The sequence below is a fragment of the Nicotiana tabacum genome, chromosome 2 (assembly GCF_000715075.1).
Source record: "Nicotiana tabacum cultivar K326 chromosome 2, ASM71507v2, whole genome shotgun sequence".
Classification (NCBI taxonomy): Eukaryota; Viridiplantae; Streptophyta; class Magnoliopsida; order Solanales; family Solanaceae; genus Nicotiana; species Nicotiana tabacum.
This window is the reverse complement of record NC_134081.1, coordinates 46,131,240-46,140,046: the sequence shown is the minus strand read 5'-3', so window position 1 is coordinate 46,140,046 and position 8,807 is coordinate 46,131,240.

Genomic DNA, 8,807 nt, shown 5'->3' with positions numbered 1-8,807 from the left:
TGGTTGACATGAACGTCAAAGAAATTTGAGTCATAGGAGACTTTGATCTATTGATCCACCAAGTCCAATGAGAATGGACTACCAAGAACATCAAGATTCTTCTGTACTTGCATTGTGTGAACGAATTATGTAAGAAGTTTAACGAGATTGAATTCAGGCATGTTCCCAGAATCCAGAATGAATTCGCCGATGCTCTTTAAACATTATCATCCATGATGCAGCATCCAGATAAGAATTACACTGACCCCACTAAGGTAGAAGTTCAAGACCAACATACATATTGCTTTCACGTAGATGAAGAACTAGATGGTAAGCATTGGTATTATGACATCAAAAAGTTTCTTGAGACAAGAGAGTACCAGAAAGTGCTACTAATGGTCAGAAGCGGGCACTAAGAAGACTGGCAAACCACGTTTTCCTTAACAGGGAAGTCCTATACATGAAGACCCCCCCACTTGGGTCTGTTATGATGTGTGGACTCTACAGAAGCAACAAAGTTGTTGGAAGAAATACATACAGGGACATGGAGACCTCGCATGAATGGTTTCACCTTAGCCAAGAATATTCTGAGGGCATGATATTTTTGGATGACTATGGAAGGAGATAGCATTCGCTACTGTAAGGCCCCGTAAAATTTTGCCAAGGAATTTAAGGTTTTGTGGTGCCGAGGCAGGCTAATGTGTTTGAAGATTATAGAAAACGAGCCGCGGTACAGACTTTTTGGGTTGTATAATGCATTGGGGAGTTAGAGGAATATTGTTGCAGAACGTAGCGTTTCTGTGATCCATTATACGACCGCATAATTACGGCACAGATAGCAAATCGGCCGCAGACTGGAACAGAAAAGGGGCAAATTTTGAAAACTACTTTTGCTGGCCACATAATTATTCTGCTGGACGCATAATGATTATGCTACCGCGAAATGGACCAGACCCAATCCAGATTTGGAAAATCCTTATGTGGCCATTCTACTGGCCGCTAAATCGTTCTTTGGCCACATATTTATTCTGCGGGCCACATATCTATTCTGCTGGCCATATATCCGTTCTGCTACCACATAATTATACTACATAATTGACTTTGGGGATCATTTTTGGAAATTTTCTTACCCGACCCCAATTTAATTAAAAGCCCTTGGGGCTCATTTTGGAGCACAAATCTGATAATTTTAGAGAGAAGTGTGAGTATTTTAGGGAGAGAGGGAGAAGGTCTAGCCATTCTACTCATTCATTCTCGCCCCAATCTTCAAGAATCATGGAAGCCACTCACTAGACCATCATCTATCCGGGTAAGTCCTTCTCCTAGGCTTTCATGCAAGAGGTTATGGGTTTAAGTATGTTGTGGGGTTGGAGAGAGGCCATGCATATACTAATATGTGGTAGTATGTGGGATTATTGAACTATTTCGGGTAGTTTCCTGTTGAAATTGGTTGAGGGAAGTACGGATTACCTTTGTAGACCTTTGTAGTCGGTTTTGCATAATAGGTGTTTGACAAAATTCTCAAGAGAGTTATATCATGAGAATCCTTCTAATTATTATCTGATTTTCGCTATCTTTCTATAGATTGATATTGCTAGAAGTATTGGGACGTTGTAGTAACCTAAGGAAAGCTCAAGAAAGCAATGTTGGCTTAACTTCTCTCTTAAAATCGAATTCCATGATGTTCCCGTAAGTTTCTCGTATGGTTGGCCCAGGTTCCTAATTCCCATGTTCTGAGTTGTTCCTAATAATTTCGATTATCCCAAGTAAGCGTTATATGTTTGAAGATGTACATACTCAAAACGTGTCCCAATTATCCCTATCTCATTATGATCTCCTTCGGGAATGTGTTCGAGTATGGTTTAGGTGTTAAAATGTTATAACTTCAATTCATGTTTCAAATGAAAGATGACTATGCTCAATTTGGAAAGAAAACTCAACGTGCTTAAGACTCATATCGCTCATATACATATTTGAGGTCTTGTTTCCAAATGCCCTTAATTGTTGATAACCTATGATGATGTTTAGGAAGTGAAAGAAGTGAGAATGAGATGTAAAACATGGCCATGGTTGTTGTAGTCAGTGCAAATGATTTGTATTCATGTTTCAATAGTAAATCACCATCCTTTCCTTTATAAACATTTCCAATGTGACAAGAGTTCTTATATACTCATGAGTTAAAATTGTGTATTGCCCCTTTTTGGAAAAAAAGTATTATAAGCATAAGTGGTGTATCGTTATGGTTTTAACTCGTGCTTCAGTTTCTAGTCATTTTACTCCATATTTGAAAAGGAATCTATTGTGTTTAAAAGCCTTCATTACTAATGAACCTAAAGTTGTGATTTTCAGAATATTCTATATGTTGATGTTTATGATGATGATTCTTGGAAAGTAAAGAAATGAAAATGTGGAATTTTAGATACGACTATTGTGCCATGAAAGAAGAATCATATGTATGGACGAGGGAGCCAATGAGATAATGATATTATGAGCAATTAAAAGTACTAACAAAGCTATACATGGTGTGAAAGGTTATAAGGTGAATGTATTTGTACTTTTGTTTCCCTTGTGTGCAAAACAAAAAAATATTTTTGGGAGTATCATTAGCAAACCGAGGAAGGGTGGGTCGAAATGGCCCACACCCGAAACTAAATGTGCCGGTGTAGGAGTGGATTGTGATTATTCTCTTTATTTGAGAAGAGATTGAAATATTGATATGATGAAATTATTTCCCTTAATTGGGATGAGATTGATGATAGATGTGAATTGGAAATGATGAAGTCGACCCACATGGCATATTTGGGAAGGCGGCCTAACCGATTGGGTGGAGATCGGATGCCATCACGCATGGTGGTTTGTACTCGTGGTAACAACTTTCTATCGCATCGCATGTCAATCCACATTGTTCGTGGAGAGATGCCCTAGCCGATCGGGCGTGATCGGAAAAACACGGTGGTATATCGGTACTAATGATCTTCCAACCAAAAATAATATTATTTTCGTATTTTGAAAATTATTATGTTTTAACTTGACATTTGGATATCATTAATTGTTACTTGTTGCTTCAATGGTTTTTTCTTTCTTATATTGGCAATCTATTTCTAAAGAGGATATTTAGCTTCACATACTAGTACTATTCCACATGTACTAACGTCCTTTTTGTTGGGGGTGCTGCATTTTTGATGGATGCAAGTGGTTTGTGAGCGGGCAACTTTGATCCTCGTTAGTAGTTACTCTCTACTCAGCAGGTTTTGGTGAGCCCTACTCTATTCCGAGCCTTATGTCACTTGGCATTGTATTTTTGTTTTGAGGTATAGCCGGGGCTTTATTGTCGACACTTCCATACTACTCTTTTTTTGTACTTAGAGATTCCGTAGACATGTTGTGGGTGGTGTACGATATTGGGTAATGAGTTAGAAGTGTTGGTATTTGGAAAATATATTTTTTCCTCGTAATTATAAACTTGTAATATTTGGAAATTGTAAAATGAATATCCTTTGAGCAATGGAAAAAGAATGTGGAACATTTTACCCTTCACATGCTTATCTCTTGTTAATGGTTCTTTTATTGTTATTGGGTAAGGTTGGGTAGAGGGCATCAAGTAGGCTTTCTTGATCGGGATATCTCGGTTGAGCACCGGTCGCGCTCCCCGAGGTCAGGGCATGAGAAGCTTGGTATCAGAGCCTATGGTTTTAAAGTGTCCTAGGATATCTCAGAGCCATCTCTAGTAGAGTCCTTCTTATCGGTATTTTGTCGACCACATCTATAATTAGGAGGCTACTTGGACATTTAGGAATGTCACCCTTCTTTGATACTCCAGATCGTGTAATAGAGCTCAAGGTAGGAAGCTAATTTCTTCGTCATGTCTCCTTTTCCATATGAGTAACCCACGAGTTCGAGGCAGCGAGGAGGGATTGAAGGAACCAGTTGATAGAGAAAGTTTCCTTGTTCCGATTAATGTTACCACGCCACCGGATCATGTGGTGAGAGCACGTAATAAATGAAAGAGGGTTGTTGGTACCAATAAGATGGAATGTTTGATTTGTAACAAGCGCCACTTGGGTTTATGTTGGATGACTCTTGAAATATGTTATGGTTGTGGAAAGAGGGGGCACAAGAAGAACAAATGCCCTAGGTTGGGTACACCTAGCCCGGTCTGCCCGATATGCGGGCGGGAACATTTGGCGTCACGTTGTGAGTATGATCAGGAGCGTGTTTAGGGTGGTAGGCTTTGGAAATTCCTAAAGCCCATACCACAAATCGGTACAAAGATTGTTACTCCTGCCATGAAGGCCTTGAAGAAGGATAGTTGGAATGCTTATGATGTATGCAAAAAGGATAAAAATCAAATCAGTGGGGCGAGTCAGTTTAGCGGACCTCACTCTCGTTGCGAGAAGTGTAGGAGATATTATTGGGGGGTATGTCACTGTGGTACCAATGTATGTTATGGATGTAGAGTCGAGGGGCATCAACTAAGGTACTGCCCTGCCAACCTAAAATAACCAAATAAGTCACTCCTTAGTACCTCATTATGAGCACCGCATAATTTTCCTTGTTGTATATTTACATCCATATTGAAGGGCCTACATAAACATGGTCTTAAAAAGAAAGTTAATCACAAAACATTGCATGTATCTACTCTTTGTACGAGGAGAATTATTCGTGAAGCCTCTTTATCACAATTCTCTCACTTACAACCTCTTGAAGAATTGAGTTCTGTAATGATTTTCTTGAAATGAGTTATAATCCTAGGTTAACACTTCCCACTTTCTTTCCTAAATTCTCAACAAGGGACTACACCTGATGAATTCCTTATAGAACCTTCTGATTCAAATGGATAATATTTGCTCACTTGTGCATGCACCATCATAACATTTACCTACATGGCATCGAATCTAATGTAAAGTGGCCTAGCGTGAAATCTTTCTTAAGCGACACACATACTCTCTCTCTTGTGTAAGTGTATCATAGGATTTAAGGAATAACTTTACTCCCTTTGGGAACGCTATCATGAAACCTTTTCACTGTCTAGTAACATAAGAGCATATCTCAGCACCTATCATATGTGTATATGTCTATTGAAATGGTCAGTTGTCTGCATAAAGTCTCTCTGAAACTTGGGATCCTCACAAATTTGTCGTAGGAATATCTATTGTTCGCCTATCTCAGTATAACTTTCATATGCACTTAGATCATTCTGCAGTAAGTAACTCGCCTTGTTCCTAGTATTGTACTTGCCTATGACGTGGCCTGGTATTGCAGTTTGAGAGTTATTATGGCAAAAATATGTCCAGCCCACAACAAGTGTCCACTCTCTCTTTACACCTCTACAACATGTTCTATTTGTGATCCCTAATTAGTGAACTTATTGTGCTAGTCTCCCGACACTTATTGGATAGCCATGTGAGATCGTGTCCTTCCATGAGTCGCTTTAACACTTCTTTTCTCATAGAATCCTTAATAGGCTCTCCGTCAAGACCGAATGCACCTTTGGGGTATCATAGCATTATGTCTGCTTCTCATGTTTTACCCATACTTCGGTAGCATATGGGTACTTTTCAAGTCATAACATCCATGGTGAAATTATTATGAACATTCGCAAAACCTTCCATGATTATTTTATAGTGTCTCTCTTGGTTCTGTTATCTTTAACAATCGACTTCTAGAATCATATATTATGCCACTATCATGTGCGGAGAGTTTACTATCCTTAATATTCCACACCCCCGGGTGGATAGGATTTTTATTTGCCTCTTTCCCCGGAGCATCATATTAACCATTAGAACCTCTCTGACCAATGCATGATTTAATCCCAAAATTAAGATGCCCTAGCTACATGATTTCACTCTTGTGTGGTTGAAGTTAAGTAGTCTTACCACGACCTTTACCTCCCCACTTCAGGTGGATGTTTCAGATTTTGCCACATATCACGAGCATATCGATTTGGAAGACAAGTTTATCGCATCTCTAGTCCTCTTAACTAGGATAAACTATCGGGAAAGGGTTAAGCTGCCAGAATAAGAGCCTCACAAGTGTTCAACCTCCTTTTCAGCATGGTAGGCTTGGGGCGTAGTTTCCTTGTGTTAAATACTGTTAAGAGCATAACGCAACTTCATGTATTTTTGGAACCTCTATCACATTCATGGTGCAAGATTCTTCTCATTTCGAGTTAAACAACTTTTCCTTACACTTAAGAAGGCAACTAGTGTCACGTACTTGGCTATTTCTCCTTAAGGCTTACTATTGCCGAACAAGGCACCTATGCATAAAACAATTGTTACTGTCCCTTTCATAACTCATCGTCCTCCGAGAGTAACTGATCCTAACGTCTTTATACTCCGATCATGCCTCCCATATATCACATGTCTAAAATGACTCACTTCTTTTACATCTTAGGATCATGTACATGGTTCCTACATTATCCATATGTACTAGTTAACTCTATGCCTCATTTGTCAAATCAAGGATGTCATCACAATGATTAACCATGTCAGCGCTATGGGTAGTAACCTTCATGTCTCTTAGGATATAACCTCCTAAAATGCCCTTCTCAGCACATTGATGGATTCTTGAATAATTCCAGCCCAATCTCGAACCTCGTTGTTCCCATTTGTAGTAAATCTATCGAGAGTTATAGGTTCAAACATGTCAAAAAAGAAGCATCGTTCCATGATCAAACATGGTGGGTAGGAAACTCTATAGTCATATTCATTCTAGCACATCATAAAATAATTGTTGAAGGTTTCCAAAAGATTAATTTGGGTGTTTGACGTAGAGATTTAGAGTTGAACAAAGTGAACGGGATATTCTCCAGATTTTCTTCATGAAGATATTATGTGAATGGTTTATAAAGGTAAAGTTAATGGATAATTGGCTTATGAGGGGCACCTAATTGTCATCCTTGTTAGATAAGTCCGAAAGTTAAGATTGCCTACGTCAAAGTAAAGAAACTATTCTCAACTGTTTGTATAGCCAAATGGTTGTGATTCGAAAGGTACTTTCTATGTATTATGACATAAATATGTATAGTTCATGTCAAGGTACCACTTTTGTTAATACAGTGCCGGTAACGTCGAGGTTGGTATTATTGGTATATATTTTGATGCTTTGTTGAGTTACGGAGGTGTTGTTAGGGTGGTTTTGGTGTTACACTGGCAGGTGGATAGGCCCATTTACAAGGGAGACTCTGCCAAAATTTCTGAAAAATTTGGGAGTTAGTCAAATTTGGGGGCTGGAGATGTTTGAAGGAAGAGTTGAGTTATGTTAGGTGTTAGGGGCGGACTCTACTCCTCATTCGAGGATGAATGATCCTAAGCGGGGGAGGATGTAAGGCCCCGTAAAAATTTGCCAAGGATTTTAAGGTTTCGTGGTGCCGAGATAGGCTAATGTGTTTGAAGATTATAGAAAACGAGCCGCGGTACGGATTTTTTGGGTTGTACAATGCATTGGGGAGTTGGAGGAAAATTATTGCAGAACATGGCATTTTTGCGGTCCATTATGCGAAGTTTTGGTCGCATTTACGATCCTGGCAGTCCGCATTTGCGAACATTGGTTCGCATTTGCGAAGGTAGCACACATAGCCATTCTTCGCATTTCCGATCACTAGGTCGCATTTGCGATCAAACCTGAGTTCGCATTTGTGAACTATTCTTTGCATTTGCGAAGAATGCAGAGATGTGATGTTTCTCGCATTTGGTCGCAAATGCAACATCTGCAGCTGAACAACTATGACTTAGACGGGATTTTTAGTTCATTTCTCAAAATTTCAAAACTTAAAACATTAGAGGCAATTTTTCCAAGACTTCTTCTTCCTCAAATCGTTGGTAAGTGATTCTAACCTATTTTCTTTCAATCTTTCACTGCTTTTCCTAAGATTTCAACCTAAAATCTACGGTTTTCATGGTGGAATTGGGGGTTTTTGGGTAGAAACTAGGGATTTGGTAAATTGAGGATTTAGACCTCAAATTGAGATCAGATTCCAAAATAAATTACATAATCGGTCTCGGAGGTGAATGGGTGAATGGATTTTGGTCCGAACCTTGGGTTTTGACCAAGCGGGCCCGGGGGCAATTTTTGACTTTTTGGGGAAAAGTTTGGGGAATCTAAATTTATGCATTGTAATTGATTTATTTAGCAATATTTAATATTATTGAGTCATTTATGGATAGATACAAGTGGTTTGGAGGTGGATTCTAGAGGAAACGCGGTAATTGAACATTGAGTGGCCTTTGGAGTGAGGTAAGTGTTGTGTCTAACCTTGACTTGAGAGAATTAGGAGCCCTCAGACTAATTGCTATGTGAATTTCATGTGAGCGGCGTATATGTGAGGTGACGAGTACTTATGCACCACCAAATTATCTGTTTTCCCTATTTTTCCATTTTTCTCAAATTATCTCTTTCTCTGTCTAATGTTACCTACTTTAATTGTGTTTCCATGCCTAATTGCTACTTGTAGTCATTGTTTCCTCCTGTTCATGATATTAGTTCTTTCCATAGTTTCATACTCTCCTACTATTTGCTCAAGTTGGTTTATATGTACCTTGTAGTTGTAAATTCTGGATTGGTGTTGCTGTATAGTATTACTCATTCGGATTATCATATCGTACAAGGTTTCCTATTTGTTCAGTTTGGTGTCTTAGAATTGTGAAGGGTTTTTCTATGATTTGAATTCTGAGTTTTACTATGCTTATTGAGTACTTGATATTGATATGGCGGGATCGGGTTGCATGCCGCAATAGGTGAAATAAGGGTGATATATTGAGGTGGAATAAGGGTGAATTTGTACTATACGGTGGGATCAGGTTGCACGCCGCAACAGGTGGAATAAG